The sequence below is a fragment of the Lithobates pipiens genome, unplaced genomic scaffold, assembly GCF_037356315.1.
Source record: "Lithobates pipiens isolate NorthernLeopardFrog02 unplaced genomic scaffold, aLitPip1_a1.2 Scaffold_8, whole genome shotgun sequence".
NCBI lineage: Eukaryota > Metazoa > Chordata > Amphibia > Anura > Ranidae > Lithobates > Lithobates pipiens.
In genome coordinates this window covers 87931160-87950779 of record NW_027507903.1, presented here as the reverse complement: position 1 = coordinate 87950779, position 19620 = coordinate 87931160, and the positions used below count along the sequence as shown (strand labels likewise).

Sequence of the window (19620 nt, the reverse complement as noted above, 5' to 3'; positions counted from 1 at the left end):
AAAAAAGTTAAATCTCCTTTACCCTAGTAAATTGAGGGTCACGGCTAGAGATCATTTTTTTTTAAACGTCAAAAGCCGCATCAGATTGTCTGGACACTCGATAGAAGATATATGAACATATACATGAGTTTAGTGGGGGGGGGGGGGGGAGGTTATGGGGAAAAATGGTGACACTGTGGAGGAGGACAAATGTGAAGTAATACTCAGGTTTTTAATATTAACCACTTCAATACCGAGCAACTTATACACCTTCCTGCCCAGACCTATTTTCAGCTTTCAGAGCTGTCACATTGTGAATGACAATTGCGCGGTCATGCTACACTGTACACAAACAACATTGTTATCATTTTGTTCCCACAAATAGAGCTTTATTTTGGTGTTAATTGATCACCTCTGCGGTTTTTATTTTCTGCTAAACAAAAAAAAAAGAAAAAAGCCTGAAAACGTTGAAAGAAAAAACTTTGGAAATAAGTATGTTTTCTCCTTCACTGGTGGCACTGATGGGGCTGCACTAACAGGCACTAATAAGGTGGCACTGATGATGGGCACTAATATGTGGCACTGATGGGTTTACATAGGTGGCACTGAAAGGCGGCATGGATGGGTACAGATGGGGCAGCACTGACAAGCTCTGATAAGGTGGCACTGACGATGGACACTAATATGCAGCACTGATGGGTATACATAGGTGGGTGGCACTGATAGGGCTGCCCTGACAAGCACTGATAAGGTGTCAAACAATAATGGCTGCCAATCAGTGATGCCCATTGTGGGCACTGATTGGCATCCCTGGTGGTGACAATCCCTGGTGGTCGAGTGTGGGCTTTCTTGGTGGGGCTGCACTGATAATCAATCAGCACAGACCCCCCTGCACTTCCAGATACTGTGAATCGTCATTTCCTTCCTCCCTGCAGTTATCTGAGAAGGGCATAGAGGAGGGGAAGAACGGGCAGCCTTCACTCACTACACAACGGTGCTCTATTGCCCCCTGCAGGCTGGAGGGAGGATAAAGCTGAGTCTTCTCTGCAGCTATCTGTCTCCGTACAGCGGAGATATCAGCCAGAGCGTGCGTCACGCAGCGGCATCTGATTGGCTGGAGGGAGCGGGCGGTTAGCGCGCCCAGGCCGAGCGGCGCCATTTTGTAGGTGGTTCCTGGAGGAGGGAGTGAGACCCGACACAGCGCTCTCCAGTGGTAAAATCCCCCAGCTTCTTCATCGCACCTCTATCGGAGAACTAGTAAGTGTGATTAGGAGTGATGTCAGCTGACCAGGGGGGCGGGTCCAGTGTCGGGATGTGTGGGCGGGACCGGCTTGTGTAATGATCTGTCAGTGTTTCCTCTCCTCCTTTCTGCTCTGAGGGAACAGAAATTACCGTCTACACTGAGGAGCAGAGCTGTCCTCAGTGATCCCAGGGGCCCCGAAACACTACATGACGGGACCCCCGATACACTGCAGGACAGGGGCCCCTCCCCGATACACTGTAGGACAGGGGCCCCCTCCCCGATACACTGCAGGACAGGGGCCCCCTCCCCGATACACTGCAGGACAGGGGCCCCCGCCCTGATACACTACATGACAGGGGCCCCCCACACCGTGCACCACAGGGGCCCCCCCACACCCTGCATGACAGGGGCCCCAATATACTACATGACAGGGGCCTGAAACCCTGCAGTACAGGGGCCCCTACACCCTAGATGACAGGGCCCCCTGCACCCTACATGACAGGGACCCCGATATACTACATGACAGGGGCCCCCAACACCCTGCACGACAGGGGCCCCCCCACACCCTGCATGACAGGGGCCCCGATATACTACATGACAGGGGCCCGACACCCTGCAGGACAGGGGCCCCCCACACCCTGCACGACAGGGGCCCTCGATACACTGCACGACAGGGGCCCCCCCACACCCAGCACAACAGGGGCCCCCCACACCCAGCACGCCAGGGGCTCCCCCACACCCTGCATGACAGGGTCCCCGATACACTGCACGACAGGGGCCCCCCCACACCCAGCACGACAGGGGCCCCCCACACCCAGCACGACAGGGGCCCCCCCCACACCCAGCACGACAGGGGCCCCCCACACCCTGCATGACAGGGGCCCCGATACACTGCAGGACAGGGGCACCCGACACCCTGCAGGACAGGGGCCCTGATATACTACATGACAGGGGCCCCCCACACCCTGCATGACAGGGGCAATCGACACTCTACAGGACAGGGGCCCCGATATACTACATGACAGGGGCCCCCCACCCTGCAGGACAGGGGCCCCCCACACTCTGCATGACAGGGACCCCCGATACACTACATGACAGGGACCCCCCAAACCCTACATGACAGGGGCGCCCGATACACTGCACGACAGGGGGCCCCCACACCCTGCATGACAGGGGCCCCCCCACACCCTGCATGGCAGGGGACCCAATACACTGAATGGCAGGGGCCCCAACACCCTGCATGACAGGGGCAATCGACACCCTACAGGACAGGGGCCCCGATATACTACATGACAGGGGCCCCCACCCTGCAGGACAGGGACCCCCCACACCCTGCATGACAGGGACCCCCGATACACTACATGACAGGGACCCCCCCAAACCCTACATGACAGGGGCCCCCGATACACTGCACGACAGGGGGCCCCCACACCCTGCATGACAGGGGCCCCCCCACACCCTGCATGGCAGGGGACCCGATACACTGAATGACAGGGGCCCCAACACCCTGCATGACAGGGGCCCCGATATACTACATGACAGGGGCCTGACACCCTGCAGGACAGGGGCCCCAATATACTACATGACAGGGGCCCTCCACAACCTGCATGACAGGGAGCCCCCACACCCTACATGACAGGGGCCCCCACCCTACATGACACCCTGCAGGACAGGGGCCCCCGATACCCTGCATGACAGGGGTAACCCACACCCTGCATGACAGGGGTAACCCACACCCTGCACGACAGGGGTAACCCACACCCTGCATGACAGGAGCCCCGATATACTCCATGACAGGGGCCCCCACACCCTACATGACAGGGGCCCCCACCCTACATGACACCCTGCATGACAGGGGCCCCCGATACACTACATGACAGGGGCCCCTGATACACTACACGACAGGGGGCCCCCACACCCTGCATGGCAGGGGGCCCAATACACTGCATGACAGGGGCCACCCTCACCCTACATGACAGGGGTAACCCACACCCTGCATGACAGGAACCCTGATATACTACATGACAGGGACCCCGATATAGTACATGACAGGGGCTCCCCACACCCTACATGACAGGGGCCCTGATACACTGCATGACGGGCCCCAACACCCTGCAGGACAGGGGGCCCGATACACTACATGACAGGGACCCCCCACACCCTACATGACACCCTGCAGGACAGCGGCCCCCCTGATACCCTGCATGACAGGGGCCCTGATACCCTGCATGACAGGGGCCCCCCACACCCTGCATGACAGGGGCCCTGATACACTGCATGACAGGGGCCCCCCACATCCTACATGACAGGGCCCCCCCCACACCCTGCATGACAGGGGCTTTGATACACTGCATGACGGGCCCCAACACCCCGATACACTACATGACAGGGGCCCCCACACACTACATGATAGGGGCCCCGACACCATGCATGACAGGGGCCCCGACACCATGCATGACAGGGGGCCCCCCGACACCCTGCAGGACAGGGGGCCCCCCACACCCTGCACGACAGGGGTTCCCAACTTCTTATGACAGTGGCTCCTTCCCCCCACCTGACCGGCCCCCCTCCCACCACAAATCCCCCCCATCCCTCCTACAAACACTAAAGGGACACACTATTATTTTGGTGGGGGCGGGGGGGTTGTCGGCAGTAAAGCTGGGCTTTACCGTCATTTTGGTGGCCCTTTCAACCCACACTAGCGGCCAGAAAAGGGTTAAAGGCGCAACTGCCGAAACGCTTTGCAGGTGCATCGGCAGCGCTGGCCATTCATTTCAATGGTAGGGGCGTTTTAGGAGCGATGTATTCACCACTCCCACAATGCCTCAAAGATGCGGCTTGCAGGACTTTCTTTCCAGTCCCGCCAGTACACCACCCCGGTGTGAAAGCACTCGGGGCTCTCATACTGGGGGGGTTTCAGGCGATTTACAGGCGCTATTTTTTAACCCTTTAGCCCCTGAAAAACGCCTCCAGTTTGAAAGTAGCCTCAGATTTTCCATCTCCCTCTTTACTTTGGAGTCTTATGTTTATAAATCACTATTAATATTCTGCTGTCTTCATAGCAATCGCTGCACATTGACAGATGAATGCCTCCGTATTTTATAGATTCATTTGCGGTATTTGCCCCTTCTTTTTTTAAATATTTATTGCACTGTTATCAGCACCTAAAGTGGCATGGATTGTATTATTATATGAATTCTCACGTTTTCAATATTTATTTGCTCAATGTCACATTATTTAAATCGCCATTATTTACATCCTTGCACATCAATGTCATGTTAGCTTTGTTGTATAAATTAATTTGGCAATCACTACAGCAGCGCAGCCCCGCCATTCCATATATATATATATATACTAATCACATTAGATACCGATAAGGTGCCTGCAGCAACGGGTCACTTTTCAACATTACATCTAATTCAAAGTTGGAATATACACTACACAGTTATTATGCCCCCCCCAACTCACATCCCACCCCAATCCCCCCTCCTAACAGAAATCTACTCCCCCAATTCCCTATCCCAGCACAAATCCCCCCCAATCCTCCCCCAAATTCCCAACCCCATCCAAATTACCCTTTTCCTGGGAGCAAATTCTTCCTCCCTACCCAAATCTCCCCCCAGCAGAAAACTACTCCCCCAATTCCCTATCCTAGCACAAATCCTCCCACCAATCCCTCCTCCTAGATAAAATCCCCCAAATCACTTTTTCTAGCACAAATCCATCCAATCCCTCCTCCTTGCAAAAATCCTTGCAATCTACCCTTCTAGTAACAATCCTCCCCAATCCATTCTCCCAGCACAACCCCCCCCCCCCCCAGCACAAATCCTCCCTCAACCCCGCCTCCTAACACAAATTCTCCCTCAGCCCCGCCTCCTAACACAAATCCTCCCTCAACCCCGCCTCCTAACACAAATCCTCCCTCAACCCCGCCTCCTAACACAAATCCTCCCAACCCCGCCTCCTAACACAAATCCTCCTAACCCCGCCTCCTAACAAAAATCCTCCCAACCCCGCCTCCTAACACAAATCCCCCCAGCAAAAAAAAATCCCCTAAATCACTACTTCAAGAGCAAATCCCCCCGTTCCTCCTTGTATAACAATTTCCCCCACAAATCAACAACCCCCTCCAAATTACCCTTTTTCTAGCACAAATTCTTCCTCCCCACCCAAATCTCCCAAAGCACAAATTCCCCCCTCTTAGCAGAAATTCCCACACCCTTAGAGAAAACATTCCCTGTAACGGCTCAAACCCCCCAAAACTGTCCTAGCTCATATTCCTCCTCATTCCTCCTTCTAGCAAATACACCCCCCCCCCATCCTGATTACACTTCTCAGCACAGATAAATGCCCATCCCCCTTCTCCACAAACATCCAAAGTACAAACTATTACCCCCCCCCCCTTCATTGTGTACAATTTCCCTGTGACCTTCCCCTCCTCATCCTCTCCTGTCACTACAGCGCCCCTCCAACACATTAGACAGGATCGCTCTTAGATGACATTGGAGTGTACACACACACAGTGTGATTACTGCCCCCTATCCACATTTCCTGCTGCCAGTGTTCTGTCGGGAAGTGCCCCCCATCGAATAGTGCCCGTGCATGCGCAGGACGGAGCGGCACTTCAGCTGATATGCCGATCAGCTGGAGTGACGTGACCAGGGCGCAAGCGCACATCATAGGAGGCATCCCTTGATGGGAGATACCATTTCAGGGCCACAATTGAAGCCTATACAAACAGCGGGGGGAGGGCGGGCGTAGTTCTCACATTGTGCCTCGCTGTTGCGGGGCGGCTTTACAGTGCGCTGATGGTCCGGCTTCGCTGTGTTGCAGGGCGGTTTTGCCTGTGTGAAACGGCGGGTTGCAACACAGATAAAAAACAAAACCATATAATATGAGGTCAAACCTTAGGAGTTTCAATTTGTATACAATCAGGCAGGCCCTTCCACTACATGTTTTTTTTAAATCTGAAGGAAAAAAAAAATCTGCAGAAAATCTGATAGTGTGTATGGGGCATTAGACTAACAACATGGCTTCTCCATGGATATAATACATTGAGTTAAGCATTGTCACTCTAGGACAGGATATGTTACAGGGTCACCAGGTGAAAATAAAAGGGGGCAAAAATGCCTGAGAAAAAAAAGCCTTATGATCAAAGGCATTAGGCATTGGGCTAGACCACAAACGGCAATCATGTTAAGGACTTTGGGTGAGCCTTTGTAAAATTATCTGTTTTGGGTCCCTCAGAAGAGGACTAGCTTCCCTCTGGGTCAAGCAAGGGCCAGGTCACCCGGAATGTAAAGAACATGTGTAGCAATGAGATTTTCCACAGGTTGACTATACGGTAGCACTATAGTATTGCAATCAAGTGCAAGCATTCACAAGCAGGGTTTTCCTTAGGTTAGCTATTCTCAACCTTTTTATCCCAGAACAAATCTTGAGATAGAAATTCTCAGAGAACCCCTGGTAAGATTAGTCCATTAGGGGTCATTGGGAAAATGCCCCCTTACATTGGTGGTGTTCGAAGCCTGCCCTTACAGCAGCCTTGCAGTCATACCACTGGCTCTACCAGGTGGTGTGCAACCTGGAGATATGCAGGCACCATCAGATAAGAGCTTAGCCACAGCTCAAGGAACCCCTAGCCAACCCTGGTTGAGAATGGCTGCTCTAGAGGTTACTTGGGCTTTCTTGAGCTGAAACACAGTGTTGCTTTTGTGGGTGCCGACAAAAAAGGGGAGTTTTGAAATGAGAGATGTATATCAAAAAGCAGTCTTAGCAAAGAACATTTTATTATACTGTGTGAGATCATGTATAACACAAAAATGCATGCACAGAATCGCATACACGCTGGGCATGCTTAAAAACACATATAAATATTGACGCCATGGTACTCGGCATATCATAAAGTAAAAACAAGTCCTGCACAACATGGGCCACTGGAAGGGCAGAATGATGTTGGAAAGTCTAGAGTAAAACAAAATAAGAGACATAAAATCATCTGTATGGACATCATGCATCTATGTAAGCCCGACGCGTTTCATTGGGTTATACCAACTCTTCAGGGGTTTTAAAAAAAAAATCCCTTATCTTGCTGTACAAGTTTTCTTCCCCCCCCCCCTTATAGATTTCAGTTGCGTATCTACGCGGTCCCAGTTCGTGTCTTTGGGGGACCCTTAAACACATCTTTCATCGCTCCACACAGTGTATTGGGCTAGGAGAGAGGGGAGAAGGTGTCGTCTTCATCCCTAACTCTGCCCTTCTGTGCGTTCTGCTTCTCTGTCTTTGCTACTTGTACAACCAAATTGGTTTGAAGGTTCACATTAATTGGTCATGCTATGACCTTATTTGGAACATACTTCTATGCATGTAAGTATGATTAGGTACATAATCCCCTTTTTCCCCTTCCCCTTTTTATTTTTATTTTTATTTTTTTCTCTCTCCTACGCCAACAAGGTCTATATACATGTACACGTGTTCTTATTTATCATTGTAGATCAAAACTTCGAATAACATAGACCTGCATAAATGATGGATGCCTGAGGAAGGAGAAAACTCCGTAACGCGTAGGACATATCATATGCAGATTATTGATTCAGTTGGTTGTGCATATGTGATTATGTTATAGATATGTCACACCTGTATATACATTGAAAAGAATTGTTTTCATTTTTGAACAAGTTTGGATGTAACTAGGTTGCATACCTGAAAATACATTTGTGTATCTTTTTTATTATGTGTATACTTTTTGATAAATTGTTATAATAAAGTGATTGTATGATTTTATATGTACGTTGTGAGTCTCACAGTCTATGCCTGAAAAGTCCTGCCATTTTGAGGGGATTTGCTTTTTGGTAGAACCTCTACTTTTTTGGGATGTTGGCTTTAAAAGAAAGTGAAGTACCTATGACACCTCCAGTTTTTAGATTTTTATTGATATTGGAAAGTCTAGAGTAAAACAAAATAAGAGACATAAAATCATCTGTATGGACATCATGCATCTATGTAAGAACGCCGCGTTTCGTTGGGGTATACCAACTCTTCAGGGGTTACAGGTAAAACCTTGTTTCTTCGGACCCGAGGCCCGGGTACCATCCAATTTGGCCTGGAAAAGACACTTTGAATGGATCCGGTTGCACGGCTTGCCCCAGTGTAGGATATTCCAGTGGAGCTCAGCACAGCACACCTTTACTCGTGACCAACACCTAAGACACTGGCGGAAAAAATGAGGGACTCTCAATAAATGGAGGTGTTATATGGGGGATTGAACTTCCTGTCTAAGGTGTGCCAGTGTCCAATCACCTAGTGATACCCTATATAACCCATCAGTGATTACTGAGACTCTGTGTCCCATGATGTACGAGAAAGAAAATTATTTTTCTTCATTTTCAAAAACAAATGAGAGCTGCAAAATACTCACCAATTTTTGATCACTATTCTTTCCACTGACACAAACAATAGGATCCTCCCACTGGAACCAATGATGGGTCACAATTCCTTCCACTGACTCCAATAATAGGTCACTATTGCTCCCTCTAAAACCAATGATGGCCCACTATTCTTTCTACTGACAATTTGTTTTTTTTATTTTATATTTTTTTGTGTATTTTTTACTTTTACTTTTTTACACTTTTATTTGTAACTGTAACGGTTTGGGTCTCTCAAAATGCGACGGAGACCCTGTGAAAGTGTGCCTAGTCTTTGCAGTGCTGTTCTCTACGGTAAAACTCCACTAGTGAATGGTAGCGCTCAAAAAATTCACCAATGCAAAGACAAGGATTGTCAGGACAGGAGGGACAATAATAACGGGTGTCACACCTATATCCGCGCTTTCTACAGACATGACATTTTCTTTGGGGGGCTCGTTGGGTAGGGGTACTTGGGAGGACATAAGGAAAATGCCTCTCATGCAGCCGGCTTACTGCATTTGGATTGGGAAGGTGAGGTGGAGCCCCGTCTGGAAACAGAAGGGCTCTGACGATCTCTTCCTGGAATTTAAGGAAGGATCCAGTCCATCCTGAAGCTCTGTATGGCACAAGAGCGTTCAGCAAAGCCAATTGAAATAAATAAACAGACACTTTTTTGTACCAGCGTTTGGCCTTACAGGCAACTAGGTATGGCACCAACAACTGGTCGTTGAGGTCCACCCCTCCCATATTTTGGTTATATTTGTGGACACAGAGGTGTTCCTCCACAACACCAGTCGCCGTAGTAATTTGGACCGTTGTGTCTGCATGAAGGGAGGTAAGAACAAAAACATTCTAATTATTCCTCCTCTTCACTACTGTACCTTCGATTTGCCATTTTGGGCTCTAAATTTACTGGTGAGACTCACAGGCAAAAAAAGCTCCTGACTGTCAGCGACTGTATCAAAACGCTACCAAAAAACTGTTAGCGATTGCAGGGATCAGGCCTGACTCTGCGAACACTGCAGTTATGTGTTTAGTGTTTTGTAAGTGACAATGATCGATCGATACTGCATTTGGGTGGGCTGGGCTGGGCAGAGGGGCAAAATGCAGGTATCTGGGCTGATCCCACTAACACTGCGTTTTTGGGAACCCTAAACTGCTGGGGACACTAGTATAGATCTGATCAGATATTAATCCTTTCAGATACTATACTACTAAGGGAGGTTATGCTGTGTGCTTGCGTGCGTGGGTGTTAGCATTACTGGCACTAACCTGATGCTGCCTGGGGCGACGCAGACCCCATCTGACCCTAAAACCTAACTTATATCACCCGCTGGGTGATCAGGTGGTTTAACCTTTATTAAAGTGGTTGTATAGTCAATTTTGGTACTTTTACCTACAGGAAAGTCTATAATAAGGCTTACCTGTAGGTAAAAAAAAAAATCTCCTAAACCTGTATGGTTTAGGAAATATTCCTCTCGCAATGAGCCGCTGACTGCAGCAGCGCATGCGCACAGACGATTCTCGGGTAAACGTCCGGCAGACGCCAGACCCTGCCAGGAAGAAATCTCCCGTGCGCATGCGCGGGAGTGACAATATCGTGGCTCCGGCCACTCACAGCGCCAGAGCCGCTATACCTGGAAGAAACGCAGAGGGAACATGTCAGCTCCCTTGGCGTGGATCGGGCCAGATGTCGGGGCCTCGTTCTAAGGTAAGTATTTCATAATGAGCTATTATTGGGTGCATACTAGCTCATTATGCCTTTTCCTTTGCAGGTGAGTAAAAAAAAAAAACACTTCAGCCGGTATACAACCGCTTTAAGTAATAAATGGCGGGTGCCCTGACACTATAAAAAAACGAAAACTAACTAACCAGCGTCAGCCGTAACCGTTATACGGTGATCACTGGTGAAAGGGTTAACGAGGGGCCAATCAGGGGGTTAAAACCTTTACTAGGTAGTATATGGGGGTACCTGATGCTGAACCTAAATACGTACCTGGCTAATTAGCGTCACCTGTGACACCAATATGGTGATCAGTAAAAAGATAATTTAGTGACACTGGGGACAGGGGAGTGATGAAGGGGTTAAACCTTTATTGGGGGGGTACCCCAGACCTAAAGGGGCCTAGCACTAACTGCCCTACCACTTATAACAGTCACAAATGACACCAATGCAGTAAAAAAGAAGCTTCTCATTAGCCAGGAGCGATCGCGAGGGGGTGGCCATGAATCAGTGGCCTCCCCCTCAGCACGCTGGGAGGCAGGGACGTACAGGTACGCCTATATGCCTGCCCGTGCCAGTCTGCCGACGTACATCAGCGTGTGGCGGTCGGCAACTGGTTAACGACAGTCATTTACATTATCACTTGTGTAGCATATACAATTGCTATATTCTTTTTTTTTTTTTTTGTCCCACAAAATTGGAGTTACAATTGAACTACTTGCTGACCAGGCACTTTGTTTACAAGTTTAAATCCGTATTTTTTGCTAGAAAATAAATGAAACTCCCAAACATTATACTTATACATTTACTTACTTAATATCACAGTCCCGCTATAAATCGCTGATCACCACCATTAATAATATGAATAAATTAGCATAGTCCCGGGTCCCCTATGGTCTAATGAGAATGTCTAGAGTTAGGGACAGCTGACATCCTTCTATATGGAGTGGGTTACAAGGCATGGTGGCTGTAGTGTAAGATAGATTCATGCGCACCAGACACTTCTTGAATGCAAAGAGATTTATTTTCTCTTGAACTGAACTGTGGGAGAGAAGGTTAGGGCCAGGACACCCTTTAGTAGTTGCAATGTCAATTAGCAGACTCTGAGACTTCTATAGGCAGATAGTCAGACAGCACATCTGCATGTGTGTCTCCTATGGCAACAGTCTTATAACAGTTTCCAACACAAGTTGTATTGAACTTCTGTACTTCCTCTTCTAGATCTTCACTCCACTGAGCTCCCAGTCTCTCTCACTAGATTTGCTGATCCACTGCAACTGGATCTCCTGAGCTCTTCCAACCTTCTCACACAGTATCTTCCTCAAGCGTCACCTCCACGTCCCTGCTGGGTCCTTGGCTCGGCACTCACCGATACTCCTCAAGCGTCACCCCACTGGTCTGCTCGGTCCCTGGCTTGGCACACAAGGCTGCTCTGCAAGCAAAACCTCCGCTGGCTGGGTCCCTGGCTTGGCACCTGCTGAAGTTTCCCAATTCTTCACCATCCCCGGTTGGTAAGAATACTGCTCTGGTACTTGCCTCAGTTACTCAATGTGGTCCTTGGTAATAAAGTGGAAGTTCCCTTAGTGGCGACAGCTTCCCCTCTACCTCCGACAGGTTCTCTGGCTGGCAGAACCATCACTTCTGGTTGGACTGCAAGCCGCAATCCCAACCCTGCGCTGCTCTCTTGCTTCTGGGTAGGCCCTAACACAGCCTGGCATCCAGATGTCCCAGGATAGCAGCCCTGGGCAGCACATGTCCACCCAGACAGCCCTCCAGTTGGCACAGAACCCCGATCACCTGACTCCACCCAAATAGGTTCTCCCAGCAGGCCAAGAAAACCCCTACCCATTGGCTGAGAGGCACACAAGGCTGCTCTGCAAGCAAAACCTCCGCTGGCTGGGTCCCTGGCTTGGCACCTGCAGGGCCGGCGCTACCACTAGGCGGACTAGGCAGCCGCCTAGGGCGCACTGCCGCCCAGGGCGCAGCCACGGCCACTAGAGGTGTTGTTGAAATAATTGGCAGCAGAGCAGCTGAAACCCGATGGTGCGCCCTGGCATCTTCCTGTCCTGCTCCTTCAGTAAGGGACACCCCCCTCCTCTCCCCCTCCTCTCCCCCTCGTTCGAACGGCAGCTCCCTCAGATCGCCCAGTAACTCCTCAGAGGGCGATCTGCAAGGGACTGAGTCCTGTTCCGTCTGAGACGAGTAAGGAGAGAGGATTAGCTCTGAGGGCGGAGTTGTAGGGCGTCACCGGGGGGCGGGGTTAGACGGTCCTGAGTGAGGAAGAGGGCGGAGTGTATGGACATTAATGGAGGAGAGCAAAATCAGTATCCAATGATGTGAGGAGCCAGCGTGGGGCTCCGTACTCATTACACTGCTCCTCATCTGCCTGAGGGTGAGTAACCTATGCACATACCTTCACTGCTTTGTGTGTCTGTGAGAGGAGCTACAGCCAGGGGGACACCAACTTCCCTACACAGCTGTCTGCATACTGACTGTGCTCACCCCCCCACCTGTATACTGCACACCTCCACCCCCACCTGTATACTGCACACCTCCACCCCCCACCTGTATACTGCACACCTCCACCCCCCACCTGTATACTGCACACCTCCACCCCCCACCTGTATACTGCACACCTCCACCCCCCACCTGTATACTGCACACCTCCACCCCCCACCTGTATACTGCACACCTCCACCCCCCACCTGTATACTGCACACCTCCACCCCCCACCTGTATACTGCACACCTCCACCCCCACCTGTATACTGCACACCTCCACCCCCACCTGTATTCTGCACACCTCCACCCCCCACCTGTATACTGCACACCTCCACCCCCCACCTGTATACTGCACACCTCCACCCCCCACCTGTATACTGCACACCTCCACCCCCCACCTGTATACTGCACACCTCCACCCCCCACCTGTATACTGCACACCTCCACCCCCCACCTGTATACTGCACACCTCCACCCCCCACCTGTATACTGCACACCTCCACCCCCCACCTGTATACTGCACACCTCCACCCCCCACCTGTATACTGCACACCTCCACCCCCCACCTGTATACTGCACACCTCCACCCCCCACCTGTATACTGCACACCCCCTCCCCTACCTGTATACTGCACACCTCCACCCCCCCACCTGTATACTGCACACCTCCACCCCCCACCTGTATACTGCACACCTCCACCCCCCACCTGTATACTGCACACCCCCTCCCCTACCTGTATACTGCACACCTCCACCCCCCACCTGTATACTGCACACAACTACCTGTATACTGCAACCCACCTATATACTGTACACCTCCACCCCCCACCTGTACATTGGGGGTATTACACTGAGGTGATTACATTTGTGGGGATTTAAAAAAATCTCCACCTGCCAGCTCCACCTTATACATGGGCAGGACAAAGTGGGCGGAGTCGGAGAAGAGTTGGGGTGGAACCAGGGCGGAGTCGGAGAAGAGTTGGGGCGGAGCCAGGGGGCGGCAAAATTAGGTTTCGCCTAGGGCGTCGAAAATCCTTGCAACAGCCCTGGGCACCTGCTAAGGTTTCCCAATTCACCATCCCCGGTTGGTAAGAATACTGCTCCGGTACCTGCCTCAGTTACTCAATGTGGTCCTTGGTAATAAAGTGGAAGGTCCCTTAGTGGCGACAGCTTCCCCTCTACCTCCGACCACGACAGGTTCTCAGCCCGGCAGAACCGTCACTTCTGGTTGGACTACAAGCCGCAATCCCAACCCTGTGCTGCTCTCTTGCTTCTGGATAGGCCCCAACACGGCCTGGCATCCAGATGTGCCAGGATAGGCCTCAGGCTCTGGCCTAGCAGCCCTGAGCAGCACAGCACATGTTCACCCAGACAGCCCTCCAGTTGGCACAGAACCCCGATCACCTGACTCCACCCAAATAAATAGGTTCTCCCAGCAGGCCAAGAAAACCCCTACCCATTGGCTGAGATACCCCATATACTCCTAATCTTACCTTGCAATGCCTTTAGCTCATCTAATGCCACCAAGTGCCTGACCACCTAGTGGTAGAAGAGAGAAGTGCAGCAATTCCAGAATTTGGGCGAACTCAATTGATCTCTAACAATTGGCCAAGGCGAATACACCTGGCGGGTAAATTTTAGAACAACCCTACCTAAACAGCAGCAATAAATAAAAATTCCAGTATAATATACAGTATAGACCATAGTTTGTAGACGCTGTGACTTTTGTGAAAACCAATCAATATAAACTAATTGGGTTTTACTTTACCAAAAACATGTAGCAGAATACATATTGGCCTACATTGATGAAGACATTAGATTTTTACATGTTTTTATTGGATATGTTTTATAGCAGAAAGTAAAAAAAAATATTTTTTATTAAAACATTTTTTTTTTTTCGTTTATAGCACAAAAACAAAAACACCCAGTGGTGATCAAATTCCACCAAACAAAAATATTTGTGGGAATAAAAAAATGATATAAAATGTAATTTGTGTACAACATTGTAGCAATTGTCAGTTAACCACTTCAGCCCCGGAAGATTTGGCTGCTGAATGACCAGGCCGTTTTTTGCGATTCGTCACTGCGTTACTTTAACTGACAATTGCGCGGTCGTGCGACGTTGCACCCAAACAAAATTGAAGTCCTTTTTTTTCCACAAATAGAGCTTTCTTTTGGTGGTATTTGATCACCTCTGCGTTTTTATTTTTTGCGCTGTAAACAAAAAAAGCGTACATTTTGAAATAAAAACCACAATATTTTGTACTTTTTGCTATAATAAATATTCCCAATTTTTTATTTATTTTTTTAAAGCAAATTTCTCCTCAGTTTAGGCCAATATGTATTCTTCTACATATTTTTGGTAAAAAAAACGCAATAAGCGTATATTGATTGGTTTGCACACAAGTAATAGCGTTTACAAAATAGGGAAAGATTTATAGCATTTTTATTATTATTTCTTTTTTAATAGTAATGGCGGCGGTCTGCGATTTTTATGGCGGACACATTGGACACTTTTGACACATTTTTGGAACCATTGGCATTTATACAGCGATCAGTGCTATAAAAATGTACTGATTACCGTAAAAATGTCACTGGCGAGGAAGGGGTTAACACTAGGGGCGATCAAGGGGTTAATTGTGTTCCCTGGGAGGTGATTCTAACTTAAGGGGGGTGGGACTGACTAGAGCAGTGATGGCGAACCTTGGCACCCCAGATGTTTTGGAACTACATTTCCCATGATGCTCATGCACTCTGCAGTGTAGTTGAGCATCATGGGAAATGTAGTTTCAAAAACATCTGGGGTGCCAAGGTTCGCCATCACTGGACTAGAGGAAGTGACAGATCGTGGTTCCTAGCTAACAGGAACACACGATCTCTCACTCCTTTCAGAACAGAACAGGGAAAAGTGTGTTTACACACACTCGACCCTGTTCTGCCTCTCGTGTTTGCTCGTGGCCGACGGTCACGATGACCGCAGCGGCACCCCCCCTGTGTAGCAGGCGCGTGCCTGCTATCCCAATCCCATGAGCCGACCTATAGCTATGACAGTTCGCTGGATCATGCCGACCTGCCGCGGTAAAATGATGTCGGCTGGCCGGCAAGCGGTTAAAGTAGAGCAGTGCCAAAAAGCAAAAAACTGACAAGTCATGAGAGGGGTGGGGGGTAAATCTTCCAGAAGTCAAGTGGTGATAGACGATCAGAGTGGCTGTGTACCTTCACTTCCTATATTAACGCCTGAGAGGGGAGGAAGTGAGGCTCTGTGGAGGAAAGGATCAGCAGCAGATTCATGGTGGGGTAATTTAACCCCTTCACTCCCCTTCCTCTACCGTACTGTACCGTAATCTCCATGCTGTGCCCTGCCTGTATATTAAAGTAGCACTATAGACAAAAACTTTTTTCATTTTGGATAGACCAAATGTATTTTTTTATTTTTTTTAATCACCATGTGTGTCCCATGGGGGAGATTTCCCTTCACTTCCTGTCCCATAGCCAAAGCAGGAAGTGAAAGGAAATCCCTGCAAATTAAGGGAATCCATTTGATCCCCTCTTCCCAGGTCACCAGAACTAGTGTCTCCACTGGAAGATTTCCCCTATTTTACTTTTCTGGGGACAACCCAAAATGTGGGAGTTTCTTTCCTTTACAGGACAAATTGAAAGGGCGATACTCCCCAATGGGGGTGCAGACAGCCATAAAAGCTGACAGTTTTGGATTCACTCCATCCAAAACTAAAAAAATAAAATAAAAGTTTTGCCTTTAGCTATACTTTAACTCCTTCACCCACTTACCCTGCACATTAACCCCCTATGTCCGGGATATGCAATTAGGTGACCTCAAGTCCCATCATGCCTCTGGCTCTGGGTTTCATGATTGTGGCTGTCAGAGTCTTGCTAGGCCTCATGGGACTTGTAGTTCTGCAACAGCTGGAGGTCCGCTAATTGCATATCCCTGCCCTGTGTCCATCCTCCTACTGTATGTGACCTGTACATTACCCCTTACCTCCTCCCCCTCCCTCTGTGTATGATGTATATATAATAATGAGGAGCTGTACCGGAGCTGCCGGCAGTGGCGGAGGCGATCCGGTCCTCTCTGTGGCTGGGCATGGAGACGAGTGAGGGGAAGATTTCCCACACCCGTCTCCATGACACTGCAGGGCAGAAGTGACGTTTTCATAGCTCTTAAAGGTCCATTTTTAAAAATCTTTTTTTAAATGATAATTTTTATATTTATTTTTTATTGTATTTTAGTGTAAATATGAGATCTGAGGTCTTTTTGACCCCCCATCTCATATTTAAGAGGTCCTGTCATGATATTTTTTCTGGGGGAGGGAGCCTCTGTCTCCTGTTCATTCACTTTCAATGCTGAGGCTGCTCAGAAAGGGGCTTGGGAATCTGTGTCCTCAGTCCCTTTCTCTACCTCAAAGGGAAGATGTCGGGTTTATTAGACTCCTGATATCTCAACAAAAAGATTCAATAATATTTACAAAATAAAATTGTAAAAAATAAATAAAATAAAAACCTGATACCACCCCCATACCAGCTCTGTCCACAGCCCCAAGCCCCTCCCCCAAAAAGCACTGTAAAACAAAAGCAAAAAATAAAAATAAACTAATGAAATTGTAAAAGAAAATACATAAAAAAAAACCATCCACGGCTCTACTGACACTGTCCACTGCCTCAAACCGCCCTCCACCCCCTTCCCCAGAAGCACTGTGAAAAAAATATTTTAAAAAGTATTTAAAAAAAATAAAAAACAAAATTGTAACAACAAAAAACTGCTGACACTGTCCATTTACCTCCATACACTCTGCACTCCTCTCCCGCACATACCCCCCACCTCCATGCACTCCTCCCCTGCACATACCCCCCACCTCCAAGCACTCCTCTCCCGCACATACCCCCCACCTCCACGCACTCCTCTCCCGCACATACCCCCCACCTCCACGCACTCCTCTCCCGCACATACCCCCCACCTCCACGCACTCCTCTCCCGCACATACCCCCCACCTCCACGCACTCCTCTCCCGCACATACCCCCCACCTCCACGCACTCCTCTCCCGCACATACCCCCCACCTCCACGCACTCCTCTCCCGCACATACCCCCCACCTCCACGCACTCCTCTCCCGCACATACCCCCCACCTCCACGCACTCTTCTCCCGCACATACCCCCCACCTCCACGCACTCTTCTCCCGCACATACCCCCCACCTCCACGCACTATTCTCCCACACATACCTCCCACCTTCATGCACTCCTCTCCCGCACTTCCCCCCACTTCCACGCACTATTCTCCCACACATACCTCCCACCTCCACGCACTCTTCTCCCACACATACCTCCCACCTTCATGCACTCCTCTCCCGCACTTCCCCCCACTTCCACGCACTATTCTCCCACACATACCTCCCACCTCTACGCAGTCCTCTCCCGCACATACTACCCACCTCCATGCACTCCTCTCCCGCACATACTACCCACTTCTATACACTCCTCTCCCGCAAATACTACCCACCTCCATACACTCCTCTCCTGCACTTACTACCCACCTCCATGCACTCCTCTCCCGCACATACTACCCACCTCCATACACTCCTCTCCCGCACATACTACCCACCTCCATACACTCCTCTCCCGCACATACTACCCACCTCCATGCACTCCTCTCCCGCAAATACTAACCACCTCCATACACTCCGCACTCCTCTGGCGCAAATACTACCCACCTCCATACACTCCTCTCCTGCACTTACTACCCACCTCCATGCACTCCTCTCCCGCACACACTACCAAACTCCATGCACTCCTCTTCCGCACATACTACCCACCTCCACGCACTCCTCTCCCGCACATACTACCCACCTCCATACACTTCGCACTCCTCTCCCACACATACTACCCACCTCCATGCACTCCTCTCCCGCACATACTACCCTGCTCCATACACTCCGCACTCCTCTCCCGCACATACTACCCACCTCCATGCACTCCTCTCCCGCACATACTACCCACCTCCTTGTACTCCTCTCCCGCACATACTACCCACCTCCTTGTACTCCTCTCCCGCACATACTACCCACCTCCATGCACTCCTCTCCCGCACTTACTACCCACCTCCATGCACTCCTCTCCCGCACTTACTACCCACCTCCATGCACTCCTCTCCCGCACATACTACCCACCTCCATGCACTCCTCTCCCGCACATACTACCCACCTCCATGCACTCTGCCCCGCACATACTACCCACTTCTATACACTCCTCTCCCGCACATACTACCCACCTCCATACACTCCTCTCCCGCACATACTACCCACCTCCATACACTCCGGACTCCTCCCACCTCCATACACTCAGCACTCCTCTCCCGCACATACTACCCACCTCCGTACACTCAGCACTCCTCTCCTGCACATACTACCCACCTCCATACACTCCGCACTCCTCTCCCGCACATACTACCCACATCCATACACTCCGCACTCCTCTCCCGCACATACTACCCACCTCCAAACTCTCTTCACATACCATCCACCACCATACACTTCAGTGGTAGTTGGTGGTTTTTTGTTTGGGGGGGGGCGGCAAACAACTATCCCCCCGCGGCACCTCAAACCCACCCCCATTCCTCCCGCCCCCGTGTTCTCCTCCTCCAGCCCGCTGTGTGCTACTGACACCATCCACTGCCCCATACCCCCCATCCCTTCCCCAGAAGCACTGTGAAATATTTTAAAAAGTGTTTAACAAAATTGTAAAGAAAATTGGATAA

General features: G+C 49.9%; 1 long non-coding RNA gene across 1 annotated transcript; it reads left to right on the top strand.

Annotated features, from left to right (window-relative positions):
* The first annotated feature begins 811 nt into the window (after positions 1–811).
* LOC143963672 (uncharacterized) lies at positions 812–8005 on the top strand. The gene is made up of 2 exons (XR_013271018.1): positions 812–1236; positions 7716–8005. It is a non-coding gene; the product is annotated as an uncharacterized LOC143963672 (long non-coding RNA).
* The last annotated feature ends 11615 nt before the right edge of the window (positions 8006–19620 follow it).